The 25,740-nt window shown below is 46.8% G+C and overlaps 1 protein-coding gene across 1 annotated transcript in view; it reads right to left on the bottom strand.

Moving 5' to 3' along the window:
* The window catches only part of ETFBKMT (electron transfer flavoprotein subunit beta lysine methyltransferase), a 36,474-nt gene that overhangs the window by 6,224 nt on the left and 4,510 nt on the right, over window positions 1–25,740 (bottom strand). The window lies entirely within an intron of this gene.

Genomic DNA, 25,740 nt, shown 5'->3' with positions numbered 1-25,740 from the left:
GTGAAGGTGTGGAGAGAGCTCCACGTTGCAGATGTGGAGCAATTGGTACTGAACGGCAGTGTGCTACTGACGTTACCATGGCCCTTACTGAGTGCGCCTTCACTCGTCCCTCAAGTGGAAGGCCTGCTTGCTGGTAGCAGAATGCAATGCAGTTTGCCAACCAGTTGGAGAGTCTGCTTGCCCATCGCAACTCCAAGTTTGTTTTTGTCAAAAGAAACAAAGAGTTGGGTGGACTTTCTGTGGACTGCGGTGCAGTCTAAGTAAAATGCAAGTGCACGTTTACAGTCCAAGGTGTGCAGAGCTCGCTCACCTGGGTGAGGGTGAGGCCTTGGAAAGAAAGTGGGCAAGACAATAGATTGGTTTAAGTGGAAATCCGTAACCACCTTAGGAAGGAATTTAGGGGGAGTGCGGAGAACCACCCAGTCATGGAGGAACCTTGTATAGTGCAAGTATGTTACACGGGCTTGCAACTCACTGACTCTGCGAGCAGATGTGATAGCTACCAGAAAAATTACTTTCCATGTAAGATATGAGTTCGCAGGAGTGCAGGGCTCAAAAGGAGGACGCATGAGCCATGCAAGTACTATGTTGAGGTCCCATGCCATGACTGGTGGTCATAGAGGAGGCTTAAGCTGTAGTAAGCCTCTCATGAAGCGACCCACAAGGGGTTGAGCTGTTATCGGGGCATCCCCTATTCCTTGATGGTAAGCAGAGATGACACTGAGGTGTACTCATATGGAGGAAGTCTGGAGACCAGCTTCCTAGAGGTGCCAGAGATAGTCTAAGAGTTTCAGTGTGGGGCAAGAAAAGGAATCAAAGCCTTTCTGTGTGCACCACAAGGTAAAACTCTTCCACTTAGAGCGGTAAAACTTCAGCGTGGAAGGCTTTTGTGAAGCTACGAGGACTTGAGAGACGCTACTAGAAAGATTGATGAGTTGTAGTATCAATCTTTCAACATCCAGGCCATCAGGGACAGGGTCTGGAGGTTCAGGTGGCGCAACTTGCCATGATTCTGTGTTATGAGGTTGGGCGCTATGCCCAGGCGAATGGGTTCCAGGACAGAGAGATCAAGAAGTATGGGAAACCAGACTTGGCATGGCCAATACGAGGCTATGAGTATCATTAAGCCTTGGTCCTGTTGTAGCTTCACAAGAGTCTTGCTTATTAGTGGAATCAGAGGGTACGCATATAACAGGCCCGTGTTCCAGGGGCGGGCGAAGGCATCCATGGTTGGTGCTCTTCGGTCCCTGTTTAGGGAGCAGGATCATTCCACTTTGTGGTTCTGATTGGACGTCGAGAGGTTGATGTGTGGCTGACCCCCACCGGTGGAAGATTCTGCCTGCAACAGAGGGATCCAGAGACCACTCATGGGACTGGAAATTCCGGCTGAGGTGGTCCGCTATTGCATTCTGTATGCCTGCCAGATAAGTGGCTCGCAGTAGTATGGAATGCGACAGGGCCCATGCCCAAATCTGCGCTGCTTCTTGGCAAAGCAGATAAAAGCCCGTGCCCCCCTGTTTGTTCAGGTACCACACTGCTACTTGGTTGTCTGTTTGAATCAAGATGACCTTGTTGGATAGGCAGTCCCTGAATGCATAAAGGGCGTACCGCATCGCTCAACGCTCTAGAAAGTTGATCTGATAGATCGCTTTAGCTTTCGTCCAAGTCCCTTGGGTTTAAAGTCCTTCGACATGGGCTCCCCAACCTAGGTTGGAGGCGACCATGGTTAAGGTCACCTGAGAAGCTGGTTTGCTTGAAGGGAAGACCTGTTTGTAATTTGGTCTTGTGAATCCACCAAGTAAGGGACAGACGAAGCTGGTTGGTTATGTGGACAAGGGACAAAAGTGGCTGAGTGGCTTGGCGCCACTGAGATTTTAGAGTCCATTGTGTCAGTCTCATAGCTAGGCATGCCATTGGGGTGATATGGACTGTTGACGCCATATGGCCAAGCAACGTAATTGGCGAGCCGAGGCTGTTTGTCGATGACGGATAGACCTGGCGAAGTTGGACAGCATGGTTGTGCGGTCGTTGGGTAAGAACCCCTTGGCCACCCTGGTGTCCAGGTCTGCTCCTATAAAGTAGAGATGGTGAGACGGTGTCAAGTGGGATTTCAGGTAGTTGATCAGAAACCCCAATGAGTGTAGAAGCCGTAAAGTGAGACCGAGGGAGTCGAGGGCTTTTTGTCTGGACTGGCTTTTTATTAGCCAGTCGTCTAGATATGGAAAGACATGGACGCCTTTGCAGCGTAACTGTGCAGTCACGACTGCCAGGCATTTCGTGAACACTCGGGGCACCAAGGCCAGGCCAAATGGCAGTACCTTGTATTGATAGTGCCCGTGTCCCACTACAAATCACAGGTATTTGCGATGAGGAGGGAAGATTGCAATATGGGTGTGTTACGGAGTTGATAGTGAATCCCTAGTAGACAACAGTCTTACCTTAGACCGGAGTTGGCACATTCAAGCAGAAGCTGAGTAGAAGGTGAAGAGCACTCCCTGAGATGGTCTGATATCAGGGCAGGCAGCAGGCCAGAGAAATCCAAATCCAGTTGGGTCGTAGGTAGGCAACGAACAGGCAATTCAGTACACAGTCCAGAATTGGGGCAGGCAGCAGGCAGAGAAGAATCCAAATCCAATCTGGGGTCAAGGCAAGCAGCGAACAGGCAAATCAATACATAGTCCAGAATCGGGACAGGCAGCAGGCAGAGAAAAATCCAAATCCAAACCGGGGTCAAAGCAGGCAGACAGAAGCAAAGCAAACCAACGAGAGCACCAGCACCAGCACAAGCAAGCCTGTAGCCGAGGCAGTGCTGTGCTGGGCTCAGGGGTTTAAGTCTCCAAAGTTCCCGCTCAAACGCGGGAACGTCCAAGAGGGCTGATGACGCGTCTTAGGGGGTGGGGCCTGATCATGCTTCACACTGGGCCGTGCTGCCGCCGGAAGACGCTGCGGTGCCGCGCAGCTGAAAGGAGCCCCGGACTCTGCAAACCGAATGGTAACAGGGTGTAAGCATCTTGAAGGTCCAGAGAGCAGAACCAATCCCCCTGTTGTAGGGGAGGGAGCATGGTGCCTAGGGACACCATTCTGAAGCATTCCTTGTGAAGAAATGTGTTTAAGGCACGGAGATCCAGAATAGACCAGAGGCCGCTGGTCTTTTTTGGGATTATAAATTACCGGGAATAAAACCCTCTCCCCTGCTGAGTCGAGGGAACCGGTTCTACGGCCCTGGCAGACAGAAGGGTCGAGAAGTACTGTGTGATCGTCCCAGCTCCACGCTGGAATGGGTGGGGAGTACGGGGGTACATTTGAAAGATTTAGATGGTAACTGTGGGTTATGATGGTCAGTACCCATTGGTCCATGGTAATTGAGTGCCAATTGGTTACAAAGTGGCAGAGGCGGCCTCCCACTAGTGAACCAGGTTGTGGGATCGGGGGGGATGGCTGCTGCTCTCTGGAAAGGAGTCAAAATTCAGTTACAGGACCAGCTTGTGGAGCTGGTTGCGCTCTAGGAGTTCTCTCTTGGCGTGCATGTCCTCTCTGAAGGGCTCGAGCTGGTCGAGCATGGGATGTGGGAGGATAATACCTGTGTGGTCTGTAGAATTGCTTCCTGGTATCCCTACGTGTGCCCCTGCGGGCTACGGAAGGTGTATCTGAGGTGACAGTTGACAGCTGACGCAGGGTCTCATGATGGTCCTTTAACTGGGCCACTAGGTCTTGGATCTTGTCCCCGAACAGGTTTTCTCCTGTACAGGGGAAATCTGCAAGTTTGTCCTGCACCTCCGGGCGTAGGTCTGAGGCCTTGAGCCAGGCCCAGCGTCTAGCACTGATGCCCACTGCCGAGACTCTGGATGCTTTTTTAAAAAAGTCGTAAGTAGCTCTAACCTCGTGTTTACCTGCTTCCAATCCTTTTTGCAGGATGGAGGAGAAGGTGTCTTGATGTTGCCGTGATAGGGTCTCTGCGAATTCCTGGACTTGTTTTCAGAAATTCCTAGTATATTGGGGCATGTATAATTGGTACGCTGCTATTAACATGGACCCTTGAAAAACTCTGTGCCCCCAGTGCATCCAATGCCTTCTGTTCCTTTCCAGGAGGAGCAGAGGAGTGTGGATGGGATCTTTTAGCCTTCTTTTGGGCTGATTCCACCACTACAGAATGGTGGGGCAATTGGCTTTTCTAAAATCCTGGGGTTTGTTGGACCAGGTACGTAGCATCCGTCTTTCTGTTGACTGGAAATACAGTACCCGGATGGTCCCACAGGCGGTGCAAAAGGTCAAGAAGAACTTCGTGCACTGGTATTGACATTACCTCTTTTGGAGCATCTATGAACTGTAAAACCTCCAACATCTTGTGGCGAGCGTCTTCCTCTGTTACCAGTGGAAATGGGATAGCTTCAGACATCTGCTTGACAAAGCTGGCAAAAGAGAGAGGACTTCCGGAGGAGAATGACGTCTTTCTTCCAGGGTGAAGGCTCTGAGAGCAATTCATCAGAAGTTTGTGAGGAATGGTCCGAGGATGCATCCTCCCATGGATCGTAGAAAGTTTCTCCCTCTGCCGCTGGGCTTCCTGAGGAAGGATGCCAAAGCCAACAGGGCAGGAAGGCACCGAAGGAGGTGGTGCTGTCATCGAGGGCACAAAGGTAGATAGGGTGCGTTTAGGCACCGAAAGACCCGAAACAGGTTCCGGCATCGGTGATCCCATGCAGGGATCAGGTAGGAAGTCGCCACTTCCTCCTCAGAGGAACCCGGAATGGGAATCAGGATCTGTGGAGGCCTCGATGTAGTGTGTCCGATGGCATGGGTTGAGTCGGCAGGGCACCGATAAGGGTGTCCAAGTGCTTGAGGAGCAGTGCAAAAATAGAGGGCACCAAGGCCGGCACCGGTGGTGACTGGACCAGTCTGTCCAACCAGTTTGTCCAACTCCTCCCTGAAGGCTGGTGTGGATAACACTGCGCCTGGTGTAGGAGGCAGGCTAGGCATTACTGGAGCCTCCACCGGAATCCATGGAGGCTCAGTACCTGGCACCGGTATCAGTGGGGAATGTCTTGGGCTCCCGGGTGCCGGCACCGGTCGGGGAAGTCCGCTGGTGCCAGTGGCAGTTTCCCATGGTGCTAGGTTTGGTCCTTCTCCAGCACAGAGGACAATGACGCCGATGACTTTGAAGGAGTCTGTGATGGATGGTCACCTGCTCCACGGTGTTCCTGGTGGGGTTTCTCCGAAGTAGATGGACCCTCTCCGGTCGGCACACCTTGTACTGGAGTCGATGGAGCAGAGCGTTTGGAAACAAATGCTCCATCTTTTCCAGTCGAGCGCACCGGCTTTTAGGGATCATTTGAGCACAACTGGGGCAGTGCCAGACGCCGTGCAAAGGCCCTAGGTGCAAAACACAAACGTTGTGCGGGTCCGTTATGGCCATAGTCCTCGGACACTTGGGGCATTTTCTAAACCCGGTCGCCATGCCGAAAAAAGTGGCGCATGGTCAGTGACTGTCGGGTACCGAGAGGTATGCCGCCGGGAACCAACCGCAAATCGCGGGGGATACACTTACTGAACATCTGAGGGAATGGAGCACGATGGGGGACCCCGGTGAGGGTGAAATAACGAAGATGGTCTTTGAATTTTTTCCATGAGGAAAAATTCTCACAGAGCTCCTTAACCGCGAGGCAACTGCTGCGTGGAAAAAAGAGAGACTGAAGGGGAACTCCGTGTGGCCACAGGGTTAGTGGCATGCTGGGCATGCTCAGTGTGCCAGTCAAAGTTCTAAAAACTTTGACAACAGTATTCCGTGACAGGGTTCCATCTGATGATGTCACCCATATGTGAAGACTAGCATCCTGCTTGTCCTGGGAGAAAGGAAAAAACAGAAAAGTAGAGAAGATAGCACCTAGCTTCTGCATTGTGCTAGATCTGGCAATACCATACTCCCAGATGGGTCTTGGACTGGTCTAGCAGGACTCAGGAAAAGGAAATTATCAAGCAAGATTCAACTTCACCTTCCTGCTAGATCAGTTCTTACTCACAGTAAGTTCCCAAACTTCTATTTCTTTGGGTGGAACAGAGTGCTGCTCTAAGGATGCTTGCTCCAAAGGCTGACTCTGGCTTTGCCCATATATCTAGTCTGTAACATTTATTAAAAGAATGTATGGAGGACCAGAGAAAATATTTTTTTTTACTCAGCGCATAATTAACCTCTGGAATTTTTTACCAGAGGATGTGGTGAAAGCTATTAATCTAGCTACGTTTTATTTTTATTTATTTTATTTATTTGCAGTTTTTACATACCAACATTTGTTTAGTAACCTCACATCGGTTCACAATTAACAGAAACATTGCAACTGTGCTAAATAAAACAAACATTTGCAACAGTGCTTTACAATTAACTTAACTTATTAACGGGGGGGGGGGGGGGGGGGGGGGGGAACAATGGTTTGGAATTGTTTGGACAAGTTACTGGAGGAAAAGTCCATAAACCATTATTAAAGTGAAGTTGCAGAAATCCATTGCTTATTCTTGGGATATGCATCTTGGATCCGGACAGGTATTTGTGACCTGGATTGGCCACTGCTGGAAACAGAATACTGGGCTTGATGGAACCTTGTCGAACACTTTCTGAACCACTAAACCATGTCTGTCTAAATGTTTTGTGATTTTATTCTTTATAACAGTTTTCATGATTTTTCCTAGCACTGAAGTCAGGATCACCGGTCTATAGTTTCCTGGATCATCCCGGGAGCCCTTTTTAAATATCGGGGTTACATTGGCCATCTTCCAATCTTTAGGTACAATGATGATTTTAATGTTAGGTTACAAACTAATTGATCTGGTACTGAAATTTCAATTTTTAGTTCTTTCAGAACGCTGGGATGTATACCATCTAGTCCAGGTCATTTACTACTTTTCAATTTGTCAATCTGGCCTACCACATCTTCCAGGTTCACCGAGATGTAAGAACATAAGAACTTGCCATCCTGGGTCAGACCAAGGATCCATCAAGCCCAGCATCCTGTTTCCAACAGAGGCCAAACCAGTCCACAAGAACCTGGCAATTACCCAAACACCAAGAAGATCCCATGCTACTGATGCAATAGAAGTGGCTATTCCCTAAGTAAACTTGATTAATAGAAGTTAATGGACTTCTCCTCCAAGAACTTATCCAAACCTTTTTTGAACCCAGCTACACTAACTGCACTAACCACATCCTCTGGCAACAAATTCCAGAGCTTAATTGTGCGTTGAGTGAAAAAAATTTCTCCGATTAGTCTTAAATGTGCTACTTGCTAACTTCATGGAATGCCCCCTAGTCCTTCTATTATCCGAAAGTGTAAATAATCGATTCACATCTACTCACTCAAGACCTCTCATGATCTTAAAGTCCTGTATCATATCCCCCCTCAGCCATCTGAACAGCCCTAACCTCTTCAGCCTTTCCTCATAGGGGAGCTGTTCCATCCCCTTTATCATTTTGGTTGCCCTTCTCTATACCTTCTCCATTGCAACTATATCCTTTTTGAGATGCAGCGACCAGAATTGTACACAGTATTCAAGGTGTGGTCTCACCATGGAGCGATACAGAGGCATTATGACATTTTCCATTTTATTAACCATTCCCTTCCTAATAATTCCTAACATTCTGTTTGCTTTTTGACTGCTGCAGCACACTGAGCTGACGATTTTAAAGTATTATCCACTATGACGCCTAGATCTTTTTCCTGGGTGGTAGTTCCTAATATCGTGTACCTACAGCAAGGGTTATTTTTCCCTATATGCAACACCTTGCACTTGTCCACATTAAATTTCATCTGCCATCTGGATGCCCAATCTTCCAGTCTTGCAAGGTCGTCCTGTAATGTATCACAATCCGCTTGTGATTTAACTACTCTGAATAATTTTGTATTGTGTGTGGTTCAGTTCATCTAAATCATCACCCTTGAAAACAGTCTCCGGAACCGGTATCTCCCCAACATCCTCTTAAGTAAACACTGAAGCAAAGAATTTTCCGTGATGCTTTATCTTCCGCGATGGCCTTATCTTCCCTTAGTGCCCCTTTAATCCCTTTATCATCTAATAGTCCATCCGACTACCTCATAGGCTTTCTGATTCGAATATATTTTTTAAAGTTTTTATTATGAGTTTTTGCCTCTGCGGCCAACTTCTTTTCAAATTCTCTCTTAGCCTGTCTTAGGGGATTATTTTCTAACCCTATCGCATGCGAAAAGTCCCTTTTCGCGTGCGATAGCTAGATCAGGGTGGAGTCGGCACCGGAAGAGAAGGAGTCGGGGCGTCGTCGGGGTAGACACTACAGAAACTTCGCTGGCGGCGATAAGGTAAGACCCCTTATCTCTGCCAGTAGCATGCCCAATAGCACCACCTTTTACGATGGTGCTATTGGGTGCAAAAGCCGGCAGTGATAACATTGCGGTGGTGCGATCGCTGCCGGCTTTTGCAGGCCCACCCCCACTTCACCACCCCGCCCCCCATTACTGCGCGATTTAGAAAGGCTTGCAAAGAAAGAAAATCCAGCCCTTAATGTCTTACATTTAACTTGCCAATGCGTAATCCTAATTTCTTCTGATGGGTACTTCTTTCAATTTTTGAATGAAGAACTTTTGGCTAAAATAGCCTTTTTCACCTTACTTTTTAGCTATGCTAACAATCGTTTGATCTTCCTTCCACCTTTCTTAAATCGTAGAATACATCGGGACTGCGCTTCTAAGATGGTATTTTTTAACAATGTCCATGCCTGTTGCACACTCTTTACCTTTATAGCTGCACCTTTCAGTTGTTTTTAAACTATTTTTCTCATCTTATCAAAGTTTCCCTTTTGAAAGTTTAGTGCTATACTTGCTGTCCCCCTTCTGGTTATTAATTCAAATTTGATCATATTACGATCAATATTACCAAGCAGCCCCACCTCAGTTACCTGTCTCACCAAATCATGCGCTCCACTGAGAATTAGATCTAAAATAGCTCTCTTGCTCATCTGTTCCTGAACCAATTGATTCATAAAATTGTAATTTATTCCATTTAGTAATTTTATCTCTCTAGCATATCCTGATGTTACACTTACCTACTCAATATTAGAGTAATTGAAATCTCCCATTATTACTGCACTACCAATTTGGTTAGCTTCCTTAATTTCTCTTAGCATTTCACTGTCTGTCTTACCATCTTGGCCAGGTGGACGGTAGTATACTCTTACCACTATACTCTTCCGCAACACACAAGGGATTTATACCCATAAGGATTCAATTGTGCATTTAGTTTCATGCAGGATCTTTATCCTGTTAGACTCTATGCCATCCCGGACATAAAGCGCCACCCCCCCACCAAGATGCTCCTGTCATTGCGATATAATTTGTACCCTGGTATAGCACTATCCCATTGTGATATGTGTGCCTAAGTCTGAGACCAACATGGAGACTATAATTGACCCAGCATCCTCTGTTGCCTTCTCCTGCTTGCAGTTCTGGCCATGTGAACTTTAAATGCCCTATTGACCCCAATTTGGAGAAATTCCAGGAGACATCTGGACAGCAGCTGGCACTGTCTAAAACTTGTGATGGAGGGTCACAAGGTCACAAAAAAGCAGAAGGCTAAGGTCAGAATCTCAGGCTAAAATTTAAATTACAGCACTTGAAAAAAAAACTGCTTAAGTCATGAAGGTCTCCCTGAGGATGAAAAATGACAGGACAAAGGACTAACAGAAGATTGATGTATCTCCCAAGGATATGCAATAAAAAATTGATAGTTTCTCCAAAATTTTGGTGTGTCCGTGGAGAAGCGCCTTAAGCGTGTTTGATGCTTAACATTTGGTTTTCATCTTTCCATCATGTCTCTGAGATAACAATTAAGTCTCGAGTTCTCCCATCTTACTTCTTAGACTTTTGGCATTTGCATACAAATATTTCAAAGTGTGTTTTTTTTGTTTGTATTAACATTCTGCTTTTCAGTTGACAGGAATAAATTGGAATATTTTAGCTCAGGTGAGTTTTTAATTAAAGGCACTTGAACAACTTTTCTTATTATTGAAACCTCTCTGTTGGGATGCCCGAACTAATGCTTCCTTAATATCCTTCGAAGATACCTCCCTCTGAACCATGTGCTGCTGAGCGACTGTTGGCTTTACCCTTTGATTTAGTTTAAAAGCTGCTCTCTTTTTTTTTTTTTAAAGGTTAGTGCCTGCAACCTGGTTCCACCTGATTAAGATGGAGTCCATCCCTTTGGAAAAATCTCCCCCTTCCCCATAAGGTTCCTCAGTTCCTAACAAAACTGAATCCCTCTTCCTTGCACCATTGTCTCATCCATGCATGGAGACTCCGGAGCTCTGCCTGCCTCTGGGGACCTGTGCATTGAACAGGGAGCATTTCAGAGAACGCTACCCTGGAGGTTCTGGATTTTAGTTTTCTACATAAGAGCCTAAATTTGGCTTCCAGAAATTCCCTCCCACATTTTCCTATATTCATTGGCCGAGCGCACCGTTCAGTATCGGCCTGAATGTAAGTTTAGTTAGATTACCCAAGTTGAGATGAGAGTACCACTGGGGCAACTGACACTTTTAGAAAATGGTTTTATTTTAATTTTACATTTTTTTTACTTGTATACCCAGTGGCTTTGAATGACCTCTCCCATGTTAGCATGTCTTCCCAATCAGTTCTCTAACCTCTCCATGCTCTTCTACTTTCTCTACCCAGTCTACGCACTCCTCATTCTCTATCCAGGGATTCCACTACCTTCCTGTTTCTCTCTGTCAGCTCTACTCTCCTCTTTCCTATAGCCTTTGAAGTTTCAAGCTTTAATAGGCTTGTTAGGGTTTGTGTGCCCTGGGCCAAGGTGATAGATGGTACCGCCCACGGGGAGGAGCCCCATAAGCCTCACCATCGAGGCGAGGTCTCAGCTGCTGGGTGTGAAAGACAGCAGGTACTGGAGAGAGAGAGAGAGAGAGAGACAGGGACACTGCCCGCGGAACCGGGAGTGAAGTAGGAGTCACACAGACACAGAAGTGCCACGGAGTCTGTGAAGTGGGGTATACCCAAAAGAGGATTCCTCTGTAGAGATGATACGGCAATGGTCCGCAGAGTGGGGTACACCGGTGAGGGTCCTCAGTAGAGATGAAAAGGCAATGATCCGCAGAGTGGGGTACCGCGAGGAGGGTTCCTTAGTAGAGATGATACAGTAGTGGTCCGCAGAGTGGGGTACTGCGAGGAGGGTTCCTTAGTAGAGGAGATACAGTAGTGGTCCGCAAGCAGAGTACTCACAGTGGAGATGTGATGGTTCCAGAGGAAGCCCCGGGGCACGGGGCTGGCAGTGGTCCTAGGCGCAAGGCCCTCCGAGGAGCGGACAGCCAGAGGCGAGGAAAGGGGCCCCTGAGGAGCGGGTACCCAGGACATCTCACGCCAAGAAAGCAGGAGCTGGAAAGGGAAGTCCGTAGTGAGCGAAGCGGATTCAGCAATGAGGGAACTCGTTGCAAAGTCATAGGCAGACAGGGCCAGCCAGCTTAAGAGTCCATGGAGAATGACGTCATCTGGGGGGACACCCCCGAGGTTCCTGCCATGACGTGCATAAGACTGGCCCGGAAGTGCGCATACCTAAGGAACTCCAACGGCAAGATGGCAGTCGGCAGCGTCCACGCCGTCCAGGGAGGCCCAGGAACAGGGGCGGGCAGGTTGGCAATAGGCCACAAGTCTACCCACTGGAGTCAGTGTAGTGAGACAAGAGGTGAGCAACAGCGGTCGCAGCCATCTGCGACCGACGGGCATAACAGGGCTTTTGCTGAAGATTAATTCAGTCAAGCAGAATCAGACCATTTTTAAAACACAATAAGAAGACATAACATTTAGAGGCTGGGCTTGAAAAGAAACTCATAAGAAGAATGAACACCTAAGGTGCATCTGGCTTTTTTTTTTTATTTTTTAGATTGATGTTTTATTGTATGTTTCTCATGTGCTCTGCCTTGAAGGAAGGAAGGAAGGCAGTCAGGTCATAAATCATTTAACTAAATAAAGTGAGGAAGGAAAGTATCAAGATGCATCCTGCTCCATGGGTCCCTTTTCCCATTAAAGTAAAGTAAATAGGACCTCTGAACACTAAAAACACTGGTTGTGTTTACCCATTTGTTTGTTTCCTTTCAAATCCTGTGGCAGCTATGATACAGTTGAGAAATCTCATTATAATCTGCTGGAAGAACAGTAGTGCAGATTACAGCTTTGCTGGTCCTCATCAGAACCACATGGGGGTCATATAGAAAGGTTCAAGGTACATTTTCAGCAGAGTGACAAATTAGCACTCTATGTACCTGCTAGTCAGCCCGCACAAATCCACTGGATATTCAAACACAAGGTACCTACACACTTTGGGGTAGATTTTCAAAGGGTTACCGAAAACCTACCCCTATGCGCGCCGAACCTATTTTGCATAGGCTCGGTGGCGCGCACAAGCCCCGGGGCAGTCCCGAGTCCTCCGGCACAGTGGCCTGTGCCAGGGGATGGCGCGCCAGCATTTGGCTGGCGCGCGCAAGTTACACCTGCCTCAGGCACGTGTAACTTCTGCAACATAAGTGGGGGGCGGATTTAGTTAGGGCTGGGGGGTAGGTTAGATAGGGGAATTGGAGGGGAAGGTGTGGGGGAGCGGTAGAAAAGCTTCCCTCCGAGGCCACTCCGATTTCTGAGCGGCCTTGAGGGAACGGGGAAAACCATCGGGGCTCCCCTTGGGCTCGGCGCACGCAAGGTGCACAAGCATGCACACCCTTGTGCGCACTGACCCTGGATTTTATAACACGCATGCGGCAGCGCACGTATGTTATAAAATCGGGTGTACATTTGTGCGCACCGGGTAGCGCGCACAAATGTACCCCGTGCGCGTAAAATTTAAAATCGGCCCCTTTATACTTACATATCACAGGCTTATTATGCAGTTAAAAAGTAGATACATACACAAACTAAGGTGGATGGTATGCTGTGTTAAATTATGCTTTACATCTGAAACATTATTATACAGATGGCTGCAGACAAAATGTCATTTGGATGCAAAACAACAAAACAAAACAAAGAAACCAGTTGGGTGGAGGAATGCAAAGCTGATCTCTAAGGGCTATGTAGTAAATATTGCTGAGGGACATGTGACCCAAAATGGTTGACAAAAACCAAAGCTGGTCTCTAAGGATGGCAGTAGAGTTAGAACTGCAAGCCAATCAACAGAGTCAAAGTCAAAATTAACCAGCTTAATTTGTGAGAAACTCTTAGCAAACCCCAAAATAAGGAGAAAAAACATAACATTTCAAAGTCCTATAGCAATAGTTCTCTAGTGAACTTTTTTTACAGCGTCCGGTGGGGGGGAGGGAGTGACTCGAGCGAAGGCACGCTGCCCGATTGGCCGGTGCTGGGCAATCTGAATTTGGCGGCATGGAATTTTCAGAACTTCAGAAATTAAATTTTTACAGTCCTCTCTTAAAAAAAAAAAAAAAAAAAAAAGTTCATTCTCCGCTCCCTCGCTCCCTGATTGGCCGGTGCTGGGCAAAAGGGGCTTGCTGCGGCAAGCCCCTTTTGCCCAGCACCGGCCAATCGGGCAGCGCGCCTTCGCTCCTCGAGTCACTCCCTCCTGCTGTAAATGTTGGAATGCGTTGGAAGAGGGGTAGTCTTATACGGCGAGTATATCCTAAACTCTATATTTTAACTGAAAAAGTTGGGGGTCGTCTTATACGCCCAGTCGTCTTATACGCCGGAAAATACAGTACATATGCTGGAGGTACAACAGAGCCATGTGTCTGTTTCCGGATTGTAAATTCCGACATGCGTGTGCGACATGTAATGGCGCTCATCCCAGCACGAAATGTTCGCAGGCGTTAACAAAAGCAGCAGTGGCCGGGACCAAATAAAAGAAACACACAAGATGGGGGGGGGGGGGGGGGGGGAGGGGAAGGGCAGAAGGCAGAGAAAAGTAGGGAAGCAAAAAAACAAAAAAGAAAAAGTGGGAGGAGACAGGGCTAGGGTCTAGGGGCAGTGGCACGTCAGTAAGCCGGCTATGTTCACATTTCCCTTTCCCGAAAGGACAGGTGGCTGCACGGTGCTCGTCGGCAGTGGCGACCAGGTCGAGGAGTTTGGATGAAGAGGAATGGGCGCTAATTCGGAGTTCAGTAGCACAGACACAGATGGTCATGGGAGTGTGAGACAGGCCTTTTTAGCAGGGGCGGGATACACTTGTCGGAGATCGACATGGACTTGTTCAATAATGAGCTACAAGAAGGGTTGGAGAAAGAAATTATGCAGTAACCGCAGTTTGGGGGGAACGAACCGACCATAAGTCGTTCGTTTGTGGCGGAAAAACCCGAGCCCATTTATGTTTTACCTGTTTAAAGGGGGAGTTAGGGGGAAGGGAGGGGGGGCTGCTACGCCAGATGACTTGAACCTTGGGCGAAAGGTTCATTGTGGAGCCCACTCTCGCTGGCACGTGGAGGAGCAGGTGAGGAAAATGGGGGGAGGGGCCTCTCCACCATTGGGGTTTTAAGGTGGTGGAGAACTGGGGTAGGGTGGGGGAAGGAAAAGGGGGGAAGTGGGGGGAACGGTTTAATGTTTGTACGGGCTTGGGTTATGTTTGTAAATAAACTGCGGCCAATTTAAAAGCCACTCAGGTGTTGTGTGTTGATTGGGGAGGGTGAGGGGGGGCTCAAAGGGACTGCAAATGAGTGTAGGTGTTGCATCCCATGTTATAAAAATTATGAAAAATGGCACTGTTCTTGTGAATTTCTAACAGACTATTTTCCTCCATAAATAAAACTTTCACAATACAACAGTGACAAGAGAAGCAAATGTTTAACCTTCTAGTGCTATCTAGTGGCAGCCAAAGGGTATGGCATTCACAAGCCATTTACTGCAAGACATTGTAACTAATCATCTCTTTTTACATTATATAAATACCTGTCTCTAACCAACCCATCTATATTGATGGTGTAAAGTTAAGCTTTATTATTTACAATTATCATGCTAACATGCAGACTGCTTACGTCCAGCAGTTTAACTACAGCTTTAGCTTCTACCAGAGAGGATTCAGGAGCTGGCTTCTCCTGGAGACAGGGGCCTTCCTCTTCCCAGCTGGCCTCTGCCTCTTATCCTGCCCACAGAGCTCTCTCCCTCTTTTAAAGTGGACCAGGCATCTAACCTGGTCCTGCACATGTCAAGGAGTAGTAGTTAATAGGGCCATCACTGTTTTGGTTACTTCTAGAGCCCCCCCAATCTCCTGTGGTGAGGGCTGCAAACTCCAATCCTTGCCATGGTATTGGCCAGTTCCTAATGAATTGCGAACAGTAGACTTAGGGGATAGGCAGCAGATCTGGATCTGTGGCAAAAAGGCATGCCAGTGACTAGTTTTGCTTCCTCCTCCCTTCCCCTGGCTGATTCCCCCCCCCCCCCATTCTCCCCCTAGCCCCTCATCAGATTCCCCCAGCCCCTTTCACACAACCTTCAGTCCCTCTTCATTTGGTTGGTTTGAAATAATTAAAAGCAATAGGCATATTTAACAATCTGTTAATACATTAGTGTTGTTAATTTATATTTTGATCTAATATTTTATTGTGCATTGCCTAAATTGTAGAAAAGCAGTTGAACATGACCCTCATACCCTCTTTCACACAATCCCCCATCCCTTGTTTCGCAACCTATTCCCTCTCCCACAAAAAAAAAACAAACCCAATTCCTCAATTTCCATCCTCCAGCTCCTCTTTTCTGACCTTCGCCATCCCCCCATCCTCTGGCACTGATCGGCATCGGCAACAGGAGAAGGAAAGCAGCAGCAGACTGTTACTACCGTATCCTGTAATGCTTTCTGAGGTGCATCAAACCACCAAAAGAAGCAATTTTAAAGTCTCAACAAATGCCGCATCATTAAAAGTAAATGACCAATAAATGAACTGGTGCTGCAACATGACCATGCAGGACATTCAGTAACATATCTGATTCTTATCAGCATCTGCTTAGATTTGTTTAGCAGAAAATAAAGAAGCACAGTTACAACCCCAGCTTTAAACACTGACAGACTTACTCATTAAGAAATCACTTCAAAGGAAAATTCCAGGCCCATTAGGCTCATCCAGTCTGCCCAAACTACTTCCTGTTGCAATACCATAGGCCCCCCCCCCACCCCCTCATCGGTGTGATTCACACAAAAAAGTGTGTTACCTAGGCAGGATAAATCGAAATAATGAGGGGGCGCCAACATAAAGATCATCTTTTTAACTGATATTTCATTTTTTATAAATTTAAATTCTACATTTTATATTGGCGCAGTATGTCTGAACTCAACACCACACAAACCAATTCAAAATTAAAAAGTTCCATTAAAAGGGTTGCCGGGTCTGCCAGCTGGTTCAGTGGTTCTCGTGCTAAACTTTCAAAAGGGAAACTTTGATAAAATGAGAAAAATAGTTTAAAAAAACAAAGGAGCAGCTACAAAGGTAAAACGTGTGCAAGAGGCATGGTCATTGTTAAAAACAAATACCATCCTAGAAGCACAGTCCAGATGTTTCTCACAGGACAAGCAGGATGGTAGTCCTCACAAATGGGTGACATCATCAGGATGGAGCCCTGTACGGAAAACTTTTCTGTCAAAGTTTCAACAAGCTTTGACTGACACTGGCACACTGGGTGCACTGAGCATGCCCAGCCTGCAATTATCCCTGTGAGCCACAGGTGTCTCCCTCAGTCTTCTTTTTTCCTCTCTGCAGTCAGCATAGCGGTTGGAGCTCTGTGAGGATTTTTTAACTAATTACCTCATGGAAACACTTAACTTTTCACTTCAAAAAACACTTTTCCCTGCACAGGTCTCCCTCCGCGTACGTTTTTACGACGCTCGGTGAGTACTAATTCTTATTTTTTCGGTCGGTTCCTGTCACTATCTTAAGGCTGTTAACTGACTGAAACCTTCCCTTCCCCCATTTTTCAGTTAGCTTTAAACAGCTTGCGAGTATCTCTGTGACACTCTGCTTGCTTATGCTAGTGGGGTAGGGATTTTTTCCTTAACTTTAGGACCTCTGTAGCTTCAAGTCCTTCGTTCCCTGGTACCCTCACGCAGTCGATACCCTATCGCTACACCGGTACCCTCCTAAACCGCCCTGGGCTTTTATATGTCATCAGCACCCCTCCCCCCACGGTGCCCTGATGCCTTTATCCATGTTTTTTGCTTTTCAGTGCTACCAGGCTTTTTTCCTCCTACGCACTGTTTTTTTCCTTGGGCTTCCTCGGTGCTGTCCCTACCCGGATGCATGCCATTAACGCACACGCTGTTAGTCACTGCCATGCATACTCGGGTCGCCGCCACCGTTGCCCGAGACACTTTTTAACGATCCCAGGGTCACTTCATCGATGCCACCCCCCTTTTTGGGGATGCCATCGATGCCCCATCCTCCCCACCGATGTCCAGCCCTTTTCCATCGGTGGGCATCGGTGCCACATCGATTTCGTCGGTGGGCATCGGTGCCGGATGGTCCCCATCGATGGACATCGGTGCCGGATGGCTTGTCCGTCGATGGCATCGGTGCCAGGTCCTTTTGCATCGATGGACACCGATGCCCAGGTGTTTCATCCATGGGCATCTATGTTAGAATGCATCCATCGAGGGCAGTCGATGCCAGGCTGCTCCCATCGGTGAAATTCGATGCCCAGGTGGGTCCCATCGGTGGGTATCCATGCCGGCTTGATTCTGTGGATGGGCGTCGATGCCAATGCCAGCCTTATGGCTGGCATCGATGCCCATGCCGATTCCATGACTGGTGTTGATGCCGGGATGGAATTCATCGACTAGGAGATCCATGCCATCGATTCCATACGTGCCCATATCGATGCCACCGACACACGTCTGGGGCACCGATACCATGTACATTTGGAAATCTGAGTCTGTCCAAATCGATACCGTCAACGTCTGTGGCCCTATAGTTGATGCCCATGGCCATGCCACAAAAGGCATAAATGCCCGCCTCCATGCATCGATGCCCTCGACACCTACGTTTTTCCTTCGGTGTCCTTGACGCCCTATCGATTCGACTTCGACTCAGTCGATGCCGGTATCTTTTTCAATAACGGCAATGTTTTTCGATTATTCGATTCCACATCGTTTCAAAGATACCTATGCCAGTGCTGTCAGTGCCCGTCACTGTCATCATTCTCCTGGCCAGTCATCGACGATTTTTCATACCCATTTTGATGATATCCTCGAAGCCCCTTAGGTTGCCTTCAATATCGTCAATACCAACATAGCACCGTCACATAATACCCTCGCCTCCTCACATTGCTCCACGCTTTGGGTTCTTTTTTAAGCCCCGTATTAGCTTAAGACACTCCATTGTGTCAGGAGCAGAGCAGGCGTGCTGACAGTTCGTCATCGATCGCCTTCCAGGACGACGAGGGCTTCCATCTCGGCGCTGGGGAAAGACCGGGCCGAGCACCGTGGCACCCATCATCGCCGACATCGTGATCGTCCGCCGCTGACGCCATCCAGCACATCGGTGCCATCCTTCTCCAGGCTGGACAACGCTCGGGCAGAGCAACATCACCACTGCCATCAGCACTGTTCCTACAGTTTTGGCAGTCCTTGGTGATCCAGAACTTCCGGATCCAGGTCCGACGGCTTCTGCATTGGCGTCACGACACATCGAGCCGCTGCAACGAGGGAATGGAACATGAGTTCCGAAATGGGCTCCCCTGTTCCTGGCGTGCCCCACCGTCAAGTGGTGTGGGACTGTGGCCATCTGTTACACTTAGCAGTCTAAGCGCCAATCACGCCTGGCCTGTCTCCTCTGTACCTGTGCCACCATACCGGGTTTCAGTGTGAGATGGACGTTTACGTCCCCGGCCTTCCCCTCGAGGACTCCGGAGACCGACGGAGTCAACAGTCTTCACCGGCTCGTCTTGCGGCGATCCAAGTCGGATGGTAAGTACCCGCTTCGGCGGCATTCCCATAGAGTTGTGTTCTCCCATTCGGACCGTGGTTCGAAAAGTTCTGGGTCATGTGCTTTAGGAGCTGTATTAGTGTCACATATCGCTATGTTAGCTATGTTAGCCACAATACCAGGAGAACCCCTCTATCTTCTTGGGATTGCAGCAGGGCTTCTTCTCTTGTCAGTAACAAGTCCCTGTGCCGACCAATGCTCTGACTCTTGGTTCCCTCCCAACCAAAGTTCCAGCTGCATTGGCTGATCTGCTAAACATGAGATTCAGCAACCATTGCCCCATGTACAAGTCCACCTTGAAGCCTGGCCACAGGTCTCAGTGTCTCCTTGTACAGCATACAGAAATGCGGGTACCACTTACCGCTCACACTCCTGCGGGAGCCTACATGATATCCTCCATTGGGACACCTCCTGGTCTCCCATCTGGTCAGATATCAGAGCGGCCACCCCACCTTGTACCAAAGTCCCGGTACACTCCCCCAGGCGCTACGAAGTGCAGAGGGGAGAAGGGAGGGGGGTTGGGGAGTTTTAATTGCACTATTTTTTCTTTTAACAGAAAATAGTTACTCTCCGCACATCCTGGACCTAAGAAACTCCAACTTTCTTTAGAAGTCACAGGTACAATGGTATCTTTGGTTACCATCACTCCATATTGCAGTAAGTACATTATTTTAATGTTTCTATGTGCTTTATGGTGAGTCAACATTACAACCCCAAGCTCTGCCGTTGGCACCAGCTTCGGTACGTGAACTGTCTCTTGCATCATGGTGAATGCTGTTTTCTCTGCGGAGTGTAACATCATTCACTTTCCTTGCATAGACTACTGCTAACCACTTTCAGTACATGCAATGAGCTCTCACTTTTTTCATGACTCACTATACATTTACTAACTGGGATTACTGTCACTGCCATAAATCCCTTCTGTAACACTTCTGGACACCACAGTCTTAAGACCCTCTTGTCCAGCATGCGCACAGACATTCTGATACATTCGTATATGTCCCTGTGCATATTTTCCATAACCTCAGCCCTTCAACTTTTCATGGTTGGGCTATGGGGTTTCTTCCCACTATGCATTTTTCTCATAATTCATAACTGCTATGGGTTATATTCAGTGACATTCTATACTCAATGGACCTAAGTGGTTTCATTGCTTTCGTCCCTGATCTTATCCCAGTTCGAACTAGGACCTAGTCTCCTTCGACTCATGCTCGCAATTCCTTAGGGTTATAAAGTTTCTCCTGAAAGCTTTCAACCCATTATGCGTCTATTGCACTCCAGCATAGTTTCTCATAAACATCCTGGACGTTGCACCCATGAGTTATGCCCTTATGCCTTCCAATACTGCTTTTGCAACAATTCTTTGTGCATACAGACAGACAGCATAGGGACAATGTGCTTTCCAACTCATAAGCACGCATTACCTCTTAGCTGCTCTGCTAGACAGCTGCGCAGCTCTACCTTGGCCCTTGTTCACTTCATGCGTCCTTGGGCCACATATCTAAGAGATTTAATGAACGCTCTATCAGACCTTCTCCACGTAGGTTCTATCCTCTCGAATGGTCTCAATTACATGTGTACAGGGAAAATCTTTTAACGCTGAGTTAATTAAACTTTCCTCTGCGTCTGCATCATTCCATACGATGCACAGGTTCTGCTCCCTTCACATGTTTCCTATGCGTTCCCTTAGATGCCTTTTCTTCCATCAAAGGCCTCTTCAATATATCTCTTCTGCTGCCTCTCGTAGCCAGCATTTTTTCTAATGTTTAACTGGGATGGGGTTCAGTATTCTTTTCCCCACTCCCTGACTGAGATCAGTATGCTTCCCATACTTCTCAATCCATCATATCAGTAACCTTTTATTCTCTCACCAGTCAGTCCCAAATCATAGACTTACTGATGTTCTTAGGTTCTGGTAGCGTCACAAAACCTTCTAACATAAATCTTGCCGTTTAATATGGCAGGCTTTACCTCCTGACGCCTAAAAAAAAAAAAAAAAAAAGAGAGGTATTTCTCCTTTTACTTTTCCACCATTTTTTCTTGCTCCCTCGGATTCTGTTCTCCAGACATCCTCCACATAGTTACACCTTTCTCTTAGTAGGTGTATCGTTTTGGGAGTTGGGTTCCCGTTTACGGTAAACCTCTCTGTGTCGGCTTACCATGGATTATCCACTGATCAAGCCGCCTCTATTTCTCTAATCACGGAATGAACATATATATTCTCCTTATAAGTCTCATACATTCTACGTTTGAGCCTTTCCATTCCTCTCTTCCACAGTTTGGCAAGGGAACTTCTTTCCCTCTTAATGTCATTCCTGCCAGCAAGGTCCGTGAGTTATGCACTCTTTCCATACTCACCTGACTCGTTCCTCCGTCACTGAGTGGTTCTATGCATTCATCTTTCTATCCTTTTCAGGTAGATGTTGCATCTCTCTTTACTCAGGAAATACTCTGCCAATTTTTCCTAGCCCCTCTCTCTCGCCCTAGGGAGAGAGTGGGTTTTCCACATTCCTGGACAGTAATGCTGCGCTTACATTCTGTCTACATTGCACTGCATTCCATGTGAATTCCACGTGACTCTTTCCTCCATGCAAGAGTCAAGCTGCGACTTCCAGTGGCCACACAGATCTAATCCTTCTGACTAAGTGGTCTGTATTTCCTTTGCTACCAACAAGCAGACATTTCACTACAACACTGTGGGTATCCACATACTGTTGTTTCCGTCCTAGCCTTAACAGCTTCCCTTTGGTTACTGCTGCTTGTACTTTTTTATCAGGCTGCAGCCTGGAGTCCTCTCCATACCTTCGCAGCCTATTATTGCTTACATTGACTAGCCGGCATGCTCCATGTTTGGCCAGTCCGCCTACTCTTACCTTTTTCAATTCACTACCCAACATCCTTCCACGAACCCATTATGGTGTTGCGGATGCCCTCCGTTCCCATTTCCACCTCCGTCATTACGCTTTCGCGTGTCTGCGGTGTATCTGGTGCATTCTCGGGCATCCTCAGCTCGGTACTCACCCATTTGTGAGGACTACCATCCTGCTTGTCCTGTGAGAAAGCAAATGTTGCTTACGTGGTGTAACAGGTGTTCTCACAGGATAGCAGGATGTTAGTCCTCACGAAACCCGCCCGCCACCCCGCGGAGTTGGGTCTGTATACTTTTATTTTAGTTTCGCTTGCACTTTTTAGCTATAAGACGAGACTGAGGGAGACACCTGTAGCTCACAGGGATAACTGCAGGCTGGGCATGCTCAGTGCACCCAGTGTGCCAGTGTCAGTCAAAGCTTGTTGAAACTTTGACAGAAAAGTTTTCCGTACAGGGCTCCATCCTGATGATGTCACCCATTTGTGAGGACTAACATCCTGCTGTCCTGTGAGAACACCTGTTACACCAGGTAAGCAACATTTGCTATTCCACAGATTAAGAAACATGGAAGGAAGGCAAAACGATTACAGGCATGGTTAAAAGGGGTGGTGAAAGAAGCTATTTTAGCCAAAAGATCTTCATTCAAAAATTGGAAGAATCCAACAGAAGAAAATAGGATAATGCATAAGCATTGGCAAGTTAAATGGAAGACATTGATAAGACAGACTAAGAGAGAATTTGAAAAGAAGTTGGCCATAGAGACAAAAACTCACAGTAAAAACTTTTTAAAATATATCCGAAGCAGAAAGCCTGTGAGGGAGTCAGTTGGACGATCGAGGGGTTTAAGGGGCACTTAGAGAAGATAAGGCCATCGCAGAAAGATTAAATGATTTATTTGCTTTGGTGTTTACTGAAGAGGATGTTGGGGAGATACCTGTACCAGAGAAGGTTTTCATGGGTAATGATTCAGATGGACTGAACCAAATCACAGTAAACATAGAAGATATGGTGGGCCTGATTGACAAACTGAAGAGTAGTAAATGACCTGCACCGGACAGTATACACCCCAGGGTTCTGAAGGAACTAAAAAATGAAATTTCAGACCTATTAGTAAAAATTGTAACCTATCATTAAAATCATCCATTGTATCTGAAGACTGGAGAGTGGCTAATGTAACCCCAATATTTAGAAAGGGCTCCAAGGGCGATCCGGGAAACTACAAACCAGTTAGCCTGACTTCAGTGCCAGGAAAAATAGTGGATAGTGTTCTAAATATCAAAATCACAGAACATATAGACATGGTTTAATGGAACAAAGTCAGCTTGGCTTTACCCAAGGCAAGTCTTGCCTCAAATATCTGATTCACTTTTTTTAAGGACTTAATAAACATGTAGATAAAGGTGAACTGGTAGATGTATTTGGATTTTCAGAAGGCATTTGACAAAGTTCCTCATGAGAGGCTTCTAGGAAAAGTAAAATGTCATGGGGTAGGTGGCGATGTCCTTTCATGGATTACAAACTGGCTAAAAGATAAGAAACAGAGAGTAGGATTAAATAGACAATTTTCTCAGTGGAAGGGAGTGGGCAGTGGAATGCCTCAGGGATCTGTACTGGGACCCGTACTTTTCAATATATTTATAAATGATCTGGAAAGAAATATGACGAGTGAGGTAATCAAATCTGGAGATACAAAATTGTTCAGAAAAGCAGATTGTGATAAATTGCAGGAAGACCTTGAGAGACTAGAAAATTGGGCATCCAAATGGCAGATGAAATTTAATGTGGGTAAGTGCAAGGTGATGCATATAGGGAAAATTAACCCATGCTATAGTTACGCAATGTTAGGTTCCATATTAGGAGCTACCACCCAAGAAAGAGATCTAGGCGTCATAGTGGATAACTCATTGAAATCATCGGTTCAGTGTGCTGCGGCAGTCAAAAAAGCAAGCAGAATGTTGGGAATTGTTAGAAAGGGAATGGTGAATAAAACGGAAAATGTCATAATGCCTCTGTATCGCTCCATGGTGAGACCGCACCTTGAATACTGTGTACAGTTCTGGTTGCCGCATCTAAAAAAAAGATATAGTTGCAATAGAGAAGGTACAGAGTAGGGTGACCAAAATGATAAAGGGAGTGGAACAGTTCCCCTATGAGGAAATACTAAAGAGGTTAGGACTTTTCAGCTTGAAGAAGAGACGGCTGAGGGGGGATATGATAGAGTTGTTTAAAATCATGAGAGGTCTAGAACGGGTAAATGTGAATCAGTTATTTACTCTTTCGGATAATAGACTAGGGGGCACTCCATGAAGTTAGCATGTGGCACATTTAAAACTAATCGGAGAAAGTTCTTTTTCACTCAACGCACAATTAAACTCTGGAATTTGTTGCTAGAGTATGTGGTTAATGCATTTAATGTAGCTGTGTTTAAAAAAGGATTGGATAAGTTCTTGGAGGAGAAGTCCATTACCTGCTATTAATTAAGTTGACTTAGAAAATAGCCACTGCTATTACTAGCAACAGTAACATGGAATAGACTTAGTTTTTGGGTACTTGCCAGGTTCTTATGGCCTGGATTGGCCACTGTTGGAAACAGGATGCTGGGCTTGATGGACCCTTGGTCTGACCCAGTATGGCATGTTCTTATGAATATGTGTGTGTGTGTGTGTGTATAAGAGACAGACACGTTTCCTCTGTCTTTCTCTCACCCACGATTCCTGTCTCATCCATGCACACAAACATACATGCTTCCTCTCTCTCACCCCCACCTCCACCCCTGCACACAGGCACCCCCTCACACATACGCACTCACAGGCACCCTCTCATATGTACACAGGCATACACACATACTTCTATACACTCATCTCATACACACACAGTCATCCTCTCATACACATACACACACATCCACACACCCTCTCAAACACACATGAGGGGCATACACACACATCGGCACTTACTCTCACAGGCAGGGCCAGTGCTAGCATTTCTGCTGCCCTGTGCGAACAATTACTGTGCTGCTCCCGTCCTCGTTTTTTGTTTTTTTTACACAGAATACCCCACCTCAATTAAACATGAAGAACACAGACTCACTAACACAAAATTCAAAATAAAGAGACTATAAACAGAAACTGAACCAGAAACAGCAAACCGCAAGCCAGACTCTGTATGCAATGCAGAAATGGAGAAACAGAAACATCACCAGTACTCATAAATCATTCATCAAATGATAAAATGAAGGAATATAAATCAATCATATTAGTAAAACCGTACTTGGAAATATTCTTTTTATAATGATCTAAGGAATAGAATAACATCCAATAATTAAGAGCTGATAGAAAATTTAAAAAATTTCCCAAACAATTAATTTCCAAACAATAAATAATTTCAAAATGGCAGCCACAGTCATCCAAAAAGTTAAACTAATAAGGATGGAAAATTCACTGCTCTCCATACCTGAAAACGTTTTATTTCCAGTAATCCTGAGTAAGGCATGGATTAGTGAGGCAGCACAAATTTTCTTCACACACACACACACACTCACCCACCCAGGCAGGCTTGCATTCACTCTCACACACACACACACACAAACACACCCCAGACAGGTTCCCATACACACATATACACATCCCAGACAGATTCCTACCCGTCCCCCCCACACACACACATCCCAGTCAGGTTCTCATGCACGCAGAAATACACACACACAGCCCAGACAGGTTCCTATTCTCACACACACACAGCCCAGGCAGGTTCCTGTTCACATGCACACACACCCCAGACAGGTTCCTATTCTCAAACACACAACCCTCCAGTCAGTCTCCCATTCACATACTACCCCCAACCCCCCAGTTAGTCAGGCTCCCATTCACATCCCCCAAACCCCCCCCCCCCCCAACGCCTCCAGTCAGGCTCCTATTCACATCCCCTAACCCCCCCCCCCCCCCAC

The sequence above is a fragment of the Rhinatrema bivittatum genome, chromosome 4 (assembly GCF_901001135.1).
Source record: "Rhinatrema bivittatum chromosome 4, aRhiBiv1.1, whole genome shotgun sequence".
Taxonomy (NCBI): Eukaryota; Metazoa; Chordata; class Amphibia; order Gymnophiona; family Rhinatrematidae; genus Rhinatrema; species Rhinatrema bivittatum.
Note: the sequence above shows the minus strand (reverse complement) of the source record. Positions and strands in the feature narration are given on the sequence as shown.